An 11,076-nucleotide genomic window follows, 5' to 3' on the forward strand; every position below is an offset into this window, starting at 1 on the left:
TGACAGTGAATGTAGAGCGTTTGCGGTGCTTCTATTACAAAAAATATGTCACACGGGCGCACTCGGAGCGAGGGGGCCCTCCTGGCCTGGTTGGCCAATCCGGCTCTTCGCGGCTCAGTCATACTGGAACTGCGAGACCACATGGGGATAGGAATAAATTATTTGTTTTTTGATTACTACACGGAGCTTTATCGCAGCCGTGTACTCCCGTCTGAGGAAGACTTAGAGAACTTTACGGAGGGACTGAACCTGCCAGAGCTGGGTGACGAGGACGCGAAACTGCTGGTGCGGAACATTGAGGTGCGGGAAGTGCAGGTAGCCATCAAAAGTATGGCCCGCAATAAAACTCCGGGCTCGGATGGCCTCCCAGTAGAATTTTATCTCACTTACATCGACCTCCTAGCCCCTCGCCTCACACACTTATATAATGAAGCCAAGAAGATAGGTAGATTGCCGGACTCCACTAGGGAGGCGATCATTATTCCTTTACTAAAGCCGGGCAAACAACCTTGGGATAGAACGGCTTACCGCCCGCTGTCCATGCTCAACTTAGACTACAAAATCCTGAGTAAGATACTGGCAACTCGGCTGCTTCCTCACATGCCCACTGTGAGAAGTTGGCCTGATGTGCAGTGTTCACTATTCTAGTGATCACTATATATCAGTCCAAACAACCCTTATTGATGATTGGTTGTAAGTCAACCTTATAGACCAGCTATCCTAGTAGCATGGATACGAGCAGTCTAAGGCTAAGACTCTAGAGGGCGTGTTAAGCCAGCTGTTTTACCATCACATTACCCCTTGAACACCCAGTGAAAGGACACCACACAAGTGTTATGAAAATAAACAATGTATTTATTAGAATCACAACAACCCTGTACTCTTTATGAGGACAGGGTGCTAAGCACACAACAAAACTCTTATGAAAATACTTAAGTTAGCACGTTATACACAAATGCCCGAGGGGCACGAAAAACCATATACTCTAAAAGTGGAATGCGAATTACTAGCAGGTAAGTAACGATTCTCAGAGGCTTTGGGATCGCTAGGACTGGACTACTGAACCTTTAGATTACTAGCAGGAGGCCTAGGGAACTCGGGTGCAGAGTGTGCACTCTCACGCGGGATGCGGGACAAAGTCTATGGAAGCTAGAATTCACAAAGTTAGTGTTCACGGGCGAACCCAACCTGGTAGGGAGAAAACGACAGTGGATCCTGACCCTTAGATAGTGAGGCTATGCTGGGGCACCGAAATGCCGAAGTTACCTAGCCCAGGGGCTGCAGCTGCATTGGTCTGAAAAGACGTCGGGAATCCTCGTGCCGGACCAGGAGCCTGGAAGAAGGAAGTTGCTGGCAGGCGACCAGTGAAGAAAAGTTCGATGGATCCAAGCCTGGATCAAGGAAGAAGAAAACCTGAAAGCAGAGGGGACCAAGTTCTTGAATCACTAGCCAGTGATTAAGTGGGCACCAGGATGGCACCGGGCGAAGTCACCGCAGTCAGGTGAGTGGGCGCTGCTGGGCTCTGCAGTCTCTCGGACCAGGAGGCGTTGTCGGCGACCAGGATGGAGGTGCGAGCTGTCCCACGAAGGATGAAGTCGTCGGCGTCGAAGTTACCCAGGAGTGGGCAACAAGCCTTGGCTAATTCAAGCCCACGCGGTGGACTCAAAATGGCGTCTTGAGTGGACCAGGAGGGTCCGGGGTGCTCCTCTTCTGGAAGGGAGCAAGGGCCAGTCTGGAGCAACCAGACTAGCAGCAGTGTTGTCGTCGGGCGTCGTTCAGAAGGCCACAAGCCAGCGGGCTAGTAGCCAAACAACGCGGTGAGCAGCAAAAAGCAGAAGGGCCCCACGCCGATCGCGGAGATGCTGGGGGGCTGCTCTTCGGTGCTGGAGCTGCTCAGGTTGGGGGCTTCTCGGACCCCAAAGCACTCACCAGGAAATTACTCGGTGGGCTTGCTGTGCAGAAGTCGTGCAGTCTTGGCGATGGCCGGTCCCTCGAGGTCTCGTCGTACCCACGGTTCTCAGCTGGGCTGTAGAGGTGGGTAGAGGTCAGAGGTGCCAGGGAAGCCGGGTCTCGTCGAGCTGGGCAGTCGGATTCCGGAGGAAGGACGTGCAGCAGACCGCAGTGTTCTTGGATGGTGCCTGCGGATGCAGGGTGACTACTCCTTAGCCACAAGGGAGAATCTTGAGGAAGAAATCGTGAAGTCCTTTCGTGGAAAGTGGTATCTTGATTCCAAAGATGATCTGATTTGGAAGGGGGCCAGTCCCTACCTTTATCTGGGAAAAGGGGGCTGGCACGCGACTAAGTCCTGCCCTAGGGGTGGGACCAGGAGGGGGGTGGTTACACCCACTTCCTTGGCGGGCTTTCCCCAGGCCAGGGGCTGGAGTGCCCCTGGAACTGGTTTCAGCCAGCCTATGCACAGTGAGCACCGGGGTGCCACTTGCAGTCACCTTCCTCTGTAGCCCTGCCTACCTGGAATACACAAAACCCTGTCTGGGACGGTGCTGGCACCGCCCCTGGCAGGAAACCCTTTTGTCCTTGCCTCCTGCTCTGGGAGGACTCCCAGCAGCAGGAGGGCAGACGTGTGTCTCGGTGGCAGCATCCATTTTGTGGAGCTGAGGCTATGTCTGACTTTAACCGGGGTTAGGGGTTACATACATGTCGTGTCCCTCTAGAAGGGTGGAATGCTAACCCCGTCGCCAGAATTGGCGAGGGGTTAGTATTCCAATTCGTATGACACCTTACTCGACATGTTTTGATAAAGCGATACCAGAGTTGGCATATGACCGCGAGGATTATAATGCACTTAAGAGTATATGGTATGCGATATCATGGAAACGGCTAAGGGATGGGTCCCAAAAGCCGCAGACAGGCTCAGCTCATGCCAGAGCACCATCTCACACGATTCCAAGCACTCTGCCTTCAGGATTGTTAAGGCCTGCCATAGGAGTGACTGATAGGAGATCTGTGTGTCCATTTTAGGGTTAGATATAGGTATACTATATCTAAAGCAAAGGGTGTTTACACCACCTTGCCCCAGCTGTCAAGCAGCCAGTTGTGTCAGATTTGGATGGCCAGCCAGGGGTGGCATAATACATGCTGCAGCCCCTGGTAGGCCCTGGGTACACCTATGCCCTGGGTACCTAAGGTACACTGTACAGGGACTGGTAAGGTGACTCAGTATCCAATTTAGATATGTACCTAAGGTACATGGAATCTATTTTACAGAGAGAGCAGTAGGCCTGGGGTCCTGAATAGCAGGGCCCCAGGTCAACTAAGTCAGAAAACCAGCAAAACACCAGGCAAAAAGTTGGGGGCAACCATAGTCAGGGATCTACCTTCCTACATAACCCCCCCCCCAAACGAAAGGAGATAAGGCTAGCCTTGCCAGGTAAGCCTATATTGCCTGAGTGGCCATGTAAGGAAGTAACAGCACTGGCATGGTTACCCCCTATCTCATGGTCCACTAAGCAATCCCTCACCCTAAGGGTATCTGAGGGTCTCCACCATAGGGAATCTCTACCTGTGGTGTGTTTTGGCAAAGGAAAAGGCTGGTGCTGAAATGGAGTACTGAAGTGAGGCTCCACTAATTTTGGGCTCAGCTTCCTCCAATCATTTTCCACCACAGAGGCCTTTCTTTCCAAGACTGAGTTGTTTTGGGCTCTCAGGGTCAACCTCTGGCTACCTACAGCTGGAGGTTGGGTCCCTCTGTTTGGCTTACTGGAGGGACAGGTCAGGTCTGGGGCCCTCAGGTCCCAAGTTTGGCTGTGCCCAACAGTGTCCATCTGTGGGAGGTCCCTAACTAATTTTAAGGGGGATCCCTCAGTAGTATGTTTGATTTTCACTGGGCTAGGACTACTAGCTTCAGTGCCCTTAATCTGCTGATTGGGAAATTCTTTTGGACAGGGGGCCCCTTGGGGTCCACCACTGGCCTCCCTGACCTCTACAGCCCTGGGCTGACTGAGGCAGGGTAGAGAGGGGCAGGTTACCTGCTCCAGACTGGGTCCCACCTTGGAAGGGTCCACTGACATCAGGTGTTCTGCCAGGCTAGGCCTGACTACCTCTGTGGCAGTTTCTTCACAAGGGGTCAGATCAGTTCCCTGAGGAGGCTGATCTTTTCCTAAAGTCTGGTGGGAGGGAGATTTCTCTTCCTCCTCAATGCTCTCTGTCTGAGTGGAGTGATCCATAGTTTCAGGCTTCACAACACTATCATCTGTCTGAGTTTGAGCTGTGGCCATCACAACTCTCCCAACCTTTTCAGGAGGGGGCTCAGTTTGGGTGTGGGCTGTTACCATGACAGCCTTGACAACCTGTTCTGGGAAGGGAGTTGTCTGAGATTGGGTTGTGACTGGCACAACCCTCCTGACCTGTTCAGGGAGGACATCTTGGACTGGGGCTGTGACTAACACTGCCCCACTAACCTTACCATGGGGGTTTACCATTCTAGAATGGGTTTCTTGCTCTACCTCAGCCCAGGCTGAGGTCTCTAAATCATTCCCCAGTAGGCAATCTACAGGCAAGTTGGTTGACACTGCCACTCTCTTGGGGCCAGTGACACTTCCCCAGCTGAGATTTACTACTGCCATGGGATGAGTTATCTTCACTCCATCAATGTTTACCACCTGGTATGTGGCACCAGGTAAAAGTTGCCTTGAGGGGACTAGACTCTCAGTCACCATGGTGATGCTAGCCCCTGTATCTCTATAGGCCTCAACTTTCATTCCATTGATGAGGGGCTCCTGTCTGTACTTGCCCAAAGTGTTGGGACAAGTTGTGAAGTTGGCAAACCCCATGCCAGTCTCACAGACAAGAGTATCTAAGTTTGGGGACCTGGTTAGGCCAGAGTCCCCAGGAACTCCCAAAGTAAATGCACCCAAATTCTTGGGGGCACTCCCACCACCTGGGGGATAACTACTAGTAGTAACAGGAGGTTTGGGAATGTTACTTGGGGGTATGTTTTCCTTATTGTTATTCTTTGGGCAACTGCTGTCAGTTTTTAAATGACCCACCTGTTTACAGGGATAACAATAAGGTTTCTTCTGGTTATTGGAAGGATTCTGGGACCCACCCCCCTCAGAGGATTTTTGGGGCCCTGATGTGGTTTGATCTGTAGATTTATTCCCACCCTTCTCTTGAGGCTTGGTTGATTCCTTTTTCTGGTCACCACCTTGGTTCTTGGGCCTAATCCTGGTTCTGACCCATTTGTCTGCCCTCTTACCCAATTCTTGTGGAGAGGTCAGATCAGAGTCTACCAGGTGCTGGTGTAATAACTGGTTCTGACAATTATTTAAGACTTGCTCTCTCATAATTAGATTATACAATCCCTTGAAATCAGTAACCTTACTACCCAGTAGCCAGCCTTCCAAAGCCTCAGTGGCACAATCAACAGTCAGACCAGTCCTGAGACTGAGTTTTCTGGGTGTCTCTGAACAGCAACCTGTACTGCTCAGTGGTTAAGCCAAACCCATCAACCAGTGCATTTTTCAGGACCTGGTAATCATTAGCATCCTCCACTCTTGTAGTGAGGAGCTTATCTCTACCTTTACCATCAAAGGAGAGCCACAGTATAGCTGCCCACTGACTCTGGGGAATGCACTGCACAGTGCAGGCCCTCTCCAGAGCAGCCATCCATTTCTGGATGTCATCCCCTTGCTTAAAGGGGGGCACTATCTTAGTCAGGTGTTTAGTATCTAAACCCTTCTCTCTATCTCTTGGGAGATTGCTGCCACCAGTGGGAGCTAACCCACTCATCTGCTGCTCTCTTGCCAGGGCAAGCTTCTCTTTGGCCAGGGCAATTTCTTCCCTTTCAATCCTCAGAGTAGCCTGTCTCATCCTAGCCTCATGCTCCATCCTCTGAGGGGAAGTCAATCTCCTCTGGGGAGAGTTCCTTCTCCTCTGAGAAGAGGCATTAGAGTGCAGAGATCTATTGGAGTCCCTAGAAAGAGATCTATCTCTCCTAACTCCAAGGTTAGGCCTACTTAGGGTCAGTACTGGGGGTCCCCCAGATCCTAGCCCAAGCAAGTCTAAGTTGGCCCTAGTTAGCCTTATGACTACCTCAAGACCTTTGTCTACCTCGTCCCCAGAGAGTTCCCCCTGATCCTCCTCCTCAACTGCAGTAGCAATGTTGGGGAGATATGGATCCTCAGAGGTTCCTTCTAAGGCTGGCATGTTCTCATGTAACTGAGAAAGCTTTCTGGCATCATATGTCTCTAAGAGACCTATCAGAAAGGGAGTGGTGGGGTTAGACCCCTGCTTCAGTTTCCTGGAGACACAGATTTGTCTCATCTCCTGAAAACTGAGAGCTGCATATCTTGAAGTGACCTGTGGAGGGTCAACACTGACCAGGGGAGTCTCAGTAGATTCCCCCTGGGTAGACATGCTTTTCTAGTGAGGTGTAAGTGGTGCACTTACCTACACTATATGTTTGCCTACTGATCCCTTGCTAGAGTTGTAGTTTAGGGTGTGCTAGGCCCTAGGAGCTACAACAGCTGGTTCAGTAGAACTCAGAGTATTCTAAGCTAAGTTATATGTACCTTTAGTACTTATGTGATCTTTCACAAGATATTCTTAGGGCATGTGTGGTAAAACAACAGCAAGCTCAAATCCCAACCGCTGCTCACCAATGTGAGAAGTTGGCCTGATGTGCAGTGTTCACTATTCTAGTGATCACTATATATCAGTCCAAACAACCCTTATTGATGATTGGTTGTAAGTCAACCTTATAGACCAGCTATCCTAGTAGCATGGATACGAGCAGTCTAAGGCTAAGACTCTAGAGGGCGTGTTAAGCCAGCTGTTTTACCATCACATTACCCCTTGAACACCCAGTGAAAGGACACCACACAAGTGTTATGAAAATAAACAATGTATTTATTAGAATCACAACAACCCTGTACTCTTTATGAGGACAGGGTGCTAAGCACACAACAAAACTCTTATGAAAATACTTAAGTTAGCACGTTATACACAAATGCCCGAGGGGCACGAAAAACCATATACTCTAAAAGTGGAATGCGAATTACTAGCAGGTAAGTAACGATTCTCAGAGGCTATGGGATCGCTAGGACTGGACTACTGAACCTTCAGATTACTAGCAGGAGGCCTAGGGAACTCGGGTGCAGAGTGTGCACTCTCACGCGGGATGCGGGACAAAGTCTATGGAAGCTAGAATTCACAAAGTTAGTGTTCACGGGCGAACCCGACCTGGTAGGGAGAAAACGACAGTGGATCCTGACCCTTAGATAGTGAGGCTATGCTGGGGCACCGAAATGCCGAAGTTACCTAGCCCAGGGGCTGCAGCTGCATAGGTCTGAAAAGACGTCGGGAATCCTCGTGCCGGACCAGGAGCCTGGAAGAAGGAAGTTGCTGGCAGGCGACCAGTGAAGAAAAGTTCGATGGATCCAAGCCTGGATCAAGGAAGAAGAAAACCTGAAAGCAGAGGGGACCAAGTTCTTGAATCACTAGCCAGTGATTAAGTGGGCACCAGGATGGCACCGGGCGAAGTCACCGCAGTCAGGTGAGTGGGCGCTGCTGGGCTCTGCAGTCTCTCGGACCAGGAGGCGTTGTCGGCGACCAGGATGGAGGTGCGAGCTGTCCCACGAAGGTTCTTGCTGTCGACGTCGCTGGACCCAGGATTGGGCAACAAGTCTTGGCAAATGCAAGGCCCACGCGGTGGACCTAAAATGGCGTCTTAGCCGGACCAGGAGGGTCCAGGGTACTTCTCCGATGGAGGGAAGCAAGGGCCAGTCTGGAGCAACCAGACTAGCAGCAGTGTTGTCGTCGGGCGTCGTTCGGAAGGCCACAAGCCAGCGGGCTAGTAGCCAAACAACGCGGTGAGCAGCAAAAAGCAGAAGGGCCCCACGCCGATCGTGGAGATGCTGGGGGGCTGCTCTTCGGTGCTGGAGCTGCTCAGGTTGGGGGCTTCTCGGACCCCAAAGCACTCACCAGGAAATTACTCGGTGGGCTTGCTGTGCAGAAGTCGTGCAGTCTTGGCGATGGCCGGTCCCTCAAGGTCTCGTCGCACCCACGGTTCTCAGCTGGGCTGTAGAGGTGGGTAGAGGTCAGAGGTGCCAGGGAAGCCGGGTCTCGTCGAGCTGGGCAGTCGGATTCCGGAGGAAGGACGTGCAGCAGACCGCAGTGTTCTTGGATGGTGCCTGCGGATGCAGGGTGACTACTCCTTAGCCACAAGGGAGAATCTTGAGGAAGAAATCGTGAAGTCCTTTCGTGGAAAGTGGTATCTTGATTCCAAAGATGATCTGATTTGGAAGGGGGCCAGTCCCTACCTTTATCTGGGAAAAGGGGGCTGGCACGTGACTAAGTCCTGCCCTAGGGGTGGGACCAGGAGGGGGGTGGTTACACCCACTTCCTTGGCGGGCTTTCCCCAGGCCAGGGGCTGGAGTGCCCCTGGAACTGGTTTCAGCCGGCCTATGCACAGTGAGCACCGGGGTGCCACTTGCAGTCACCTTCCTCTGTAGCCCTGCCTACCTGGAATACACAAAACCCTGTCTGGGACGATGCTGGCACCGCCCCTGGCAGGAAACCCTTTTGTCCTTGCCTCCTGCTCTGGGAGGACTCCCAGCAGCAGGAGGGCAGACGTGTGTCTCGGTGGCAGCATCCATTTTGTGGAGCTGAGGCTATGTCTGACTTTAACCGGGGTTAGGGGTTACATACATGTCGTGTCCCTCTAGAAGGGTGGAATGCTAACCCCGTCGCCAGAATTGGCGAGGGGTTAGTATTCCAATTCGTATGACACCTTACTCGACATGTTTTGATAAAGCGATACCAGAGTTGGCATATAACCGCGAGGATTATAATGCACTTAAGAGTATATGGTATGCGATATCATGGAAACGGCTAAGGGATGGGTCCCGAAAGCCGCAGACAGGCTCAGCTCATGCCAGAGCACCATCTCACACGATTCCAAGCACTCTGCCTTCAGGATTGTTAAGGCCTGCCATAGGAGTGACTGATAGGAGATCTGTGTGTCCATTTTAGGGTTAGATATAGGTATACTATATCTAAAGCAAAGGGTGTTTACACCACCTTGCCCCAGCTGTCAAGCAGCCAGTTGTGTCAGATTTGGATGGCCAGCCAGGGGTGGCATAATACATGCTGCAGCCCCTGGTAGGCCCTGGGTACACCTATGCCCTGGGTACCTAAGGTACACTGTACAGGGACTGGTAAGGTGACTCAGTATCCAATTTAGATATGTACCTAAGGTACATGGAATCTATTTTACAGAGAGAGCAGTAGGCCTGGGGTCCTGAATAGCAGGGCCCCAGGTCAACTAAGTCAGAAAACCAGCAAAACACCAGGCAAAAAGTTGGGGGCAACCATAGTCAGGGATCTACCTTCCTACACCCACCCTAATACATGCCGGCCAATCTGGGTTCATCGCAGCTCGCAACACAGCGCTTAATATACGAAGGCTCCTACACATCTTGGAGACCAATTCCTATGAGGTGGATACTGCGGTGATATTCGCTGTCGATATTGAAAAAGCCTTCGACAGCCTAGAGTGGGAGTATCTATTTCATGTAATGTGACGAATGGGTCTTGACCCCGACTTTGAGAGATGGACGGCGCTGCTATACGCAGATTCGACCGCCAGAGTTAGAACGGGAGGGTAATTTCCAAAGCATGCGAGGTGGGGAGGGGCACGCGGCAAGGGTGTCCCCTCTCCCCATTGTTATTCGCTATGGCGGTGGAGCCCCTGGCGGCACATGCTCGCTTAGGGCGGGCCTACCAAGGCCTAGACGTGTATGGACAGATCTACTATATCGCACTTAATGCGGATGACCTCTTAATGTTCCTGGCGGATACAGGCGAGGCACTGCAAGGGGTGAAGTCCCTGCTGCAGATCCTGAGCGCAGTAGCTGGCTTAAAGGTCAATTGGACGAAATCGTGCCTCTTCCCGGTACGAAAAGGCAGAATTCGCCCTCAGAACATTGACAGGGTGAACTGAGAAGAGAGATGTCTGCCCTACTTGGGCACGGTGATCTACCACGAGCAGGAAGATATACTCGAAGGGAACATCGGGAAGGCGATCAGGGGAGCCAGAGCTAACTTTGACTTCTGGGGTACCCCACCATTGTCGGTAGCGGGACGCGTGCCGCTCCTCAAAATGGTGACCCTTCCGCGGTTACTATACTTTTTTCGGGCCCTCCCGATCTGGATCCCGGCAGTCTATTTTAAGAGGCTTAGGGCAATGATTAGCTCTTTCCTGTGGGGTTCGGGCAGGCGCAGAGTGGCTCTCAACACACTCATGAGGCCCGAGCAGAGGGAGGATTAGCGGTCCCGGACTACGAAACGTACTACATAGCAGCCCAGCTCCAATGGCTCACACAATGGGTAGCGAGGGCCACTAGCGGAGAGGGTGAACCAGGTGAACTGTCAGGCCCCCTGTTGGTACTATCTCGCATAGTATTGCGACTTCCTCTCGGGAACACACACCTTACCCGGGAATTTGCCACAGCCCGGAAATGTTGGAATAGGTATCTGCGAAGAGGGCCTATAGGGATCCCTTACGCCCCTGACATACGTTTGAAGATGTGCAGGGCTCTACCACATGGGGGCACCTGGCAGAGGTTGGAGGCCTGGGAAAAACAGGGATTATCGACGATAGGTGACCTGTACGAGGAGGGTGCCTAATACCTTTTGATGACCTCCGAGACTGCTATGAGCTGCCGGGGGGGTGACTTTTTGCTACACACTGCGCTCACGGCAGCGGTTTGAAAGAACTGGAAGGCAGGCCTAACAGAACCACCTACTTCCATGGGCTGCCAATATGTTGTGGTTGCTGCGGGCCCCATCAAGGCAGTAACATGCTTATATAGGCGCATGACACAGGAAGCCCTTACCCCATTGATGGCCCTAAAGACGAAGTGGGAAACTGACATAGGGAGGGACATCCCAGACACGGCCTGGAATGGAATAGTGGAGAGGGCATGGAAAAGCACGCGAAACACGCGTTTCCAGTTAGTGCATTTTCACATCCTACATAGGGCATACTTAACACCGGTCCGTTTGCATGAATATTTCCCAACCCAGTCAGTGTCCTGCCCTCGGTGCGCAATGGTT

The sequence above is a fragment of the Lissotriton helveticus genome, chromosome 3_1 (genome assembly GCF_964261635.1).
Source record: "Lissotriton helveticus chromosome 3_1, aLisHel1.1, whole genome shotgun sequence".
Classification (NCBI taxonomy): domain Eukaryota; kingdom Metazoa; phylum Chordata; class Amphibia; order Caudata; family Salamandridae; genus Lissotriton; species Lissotriton helveticus.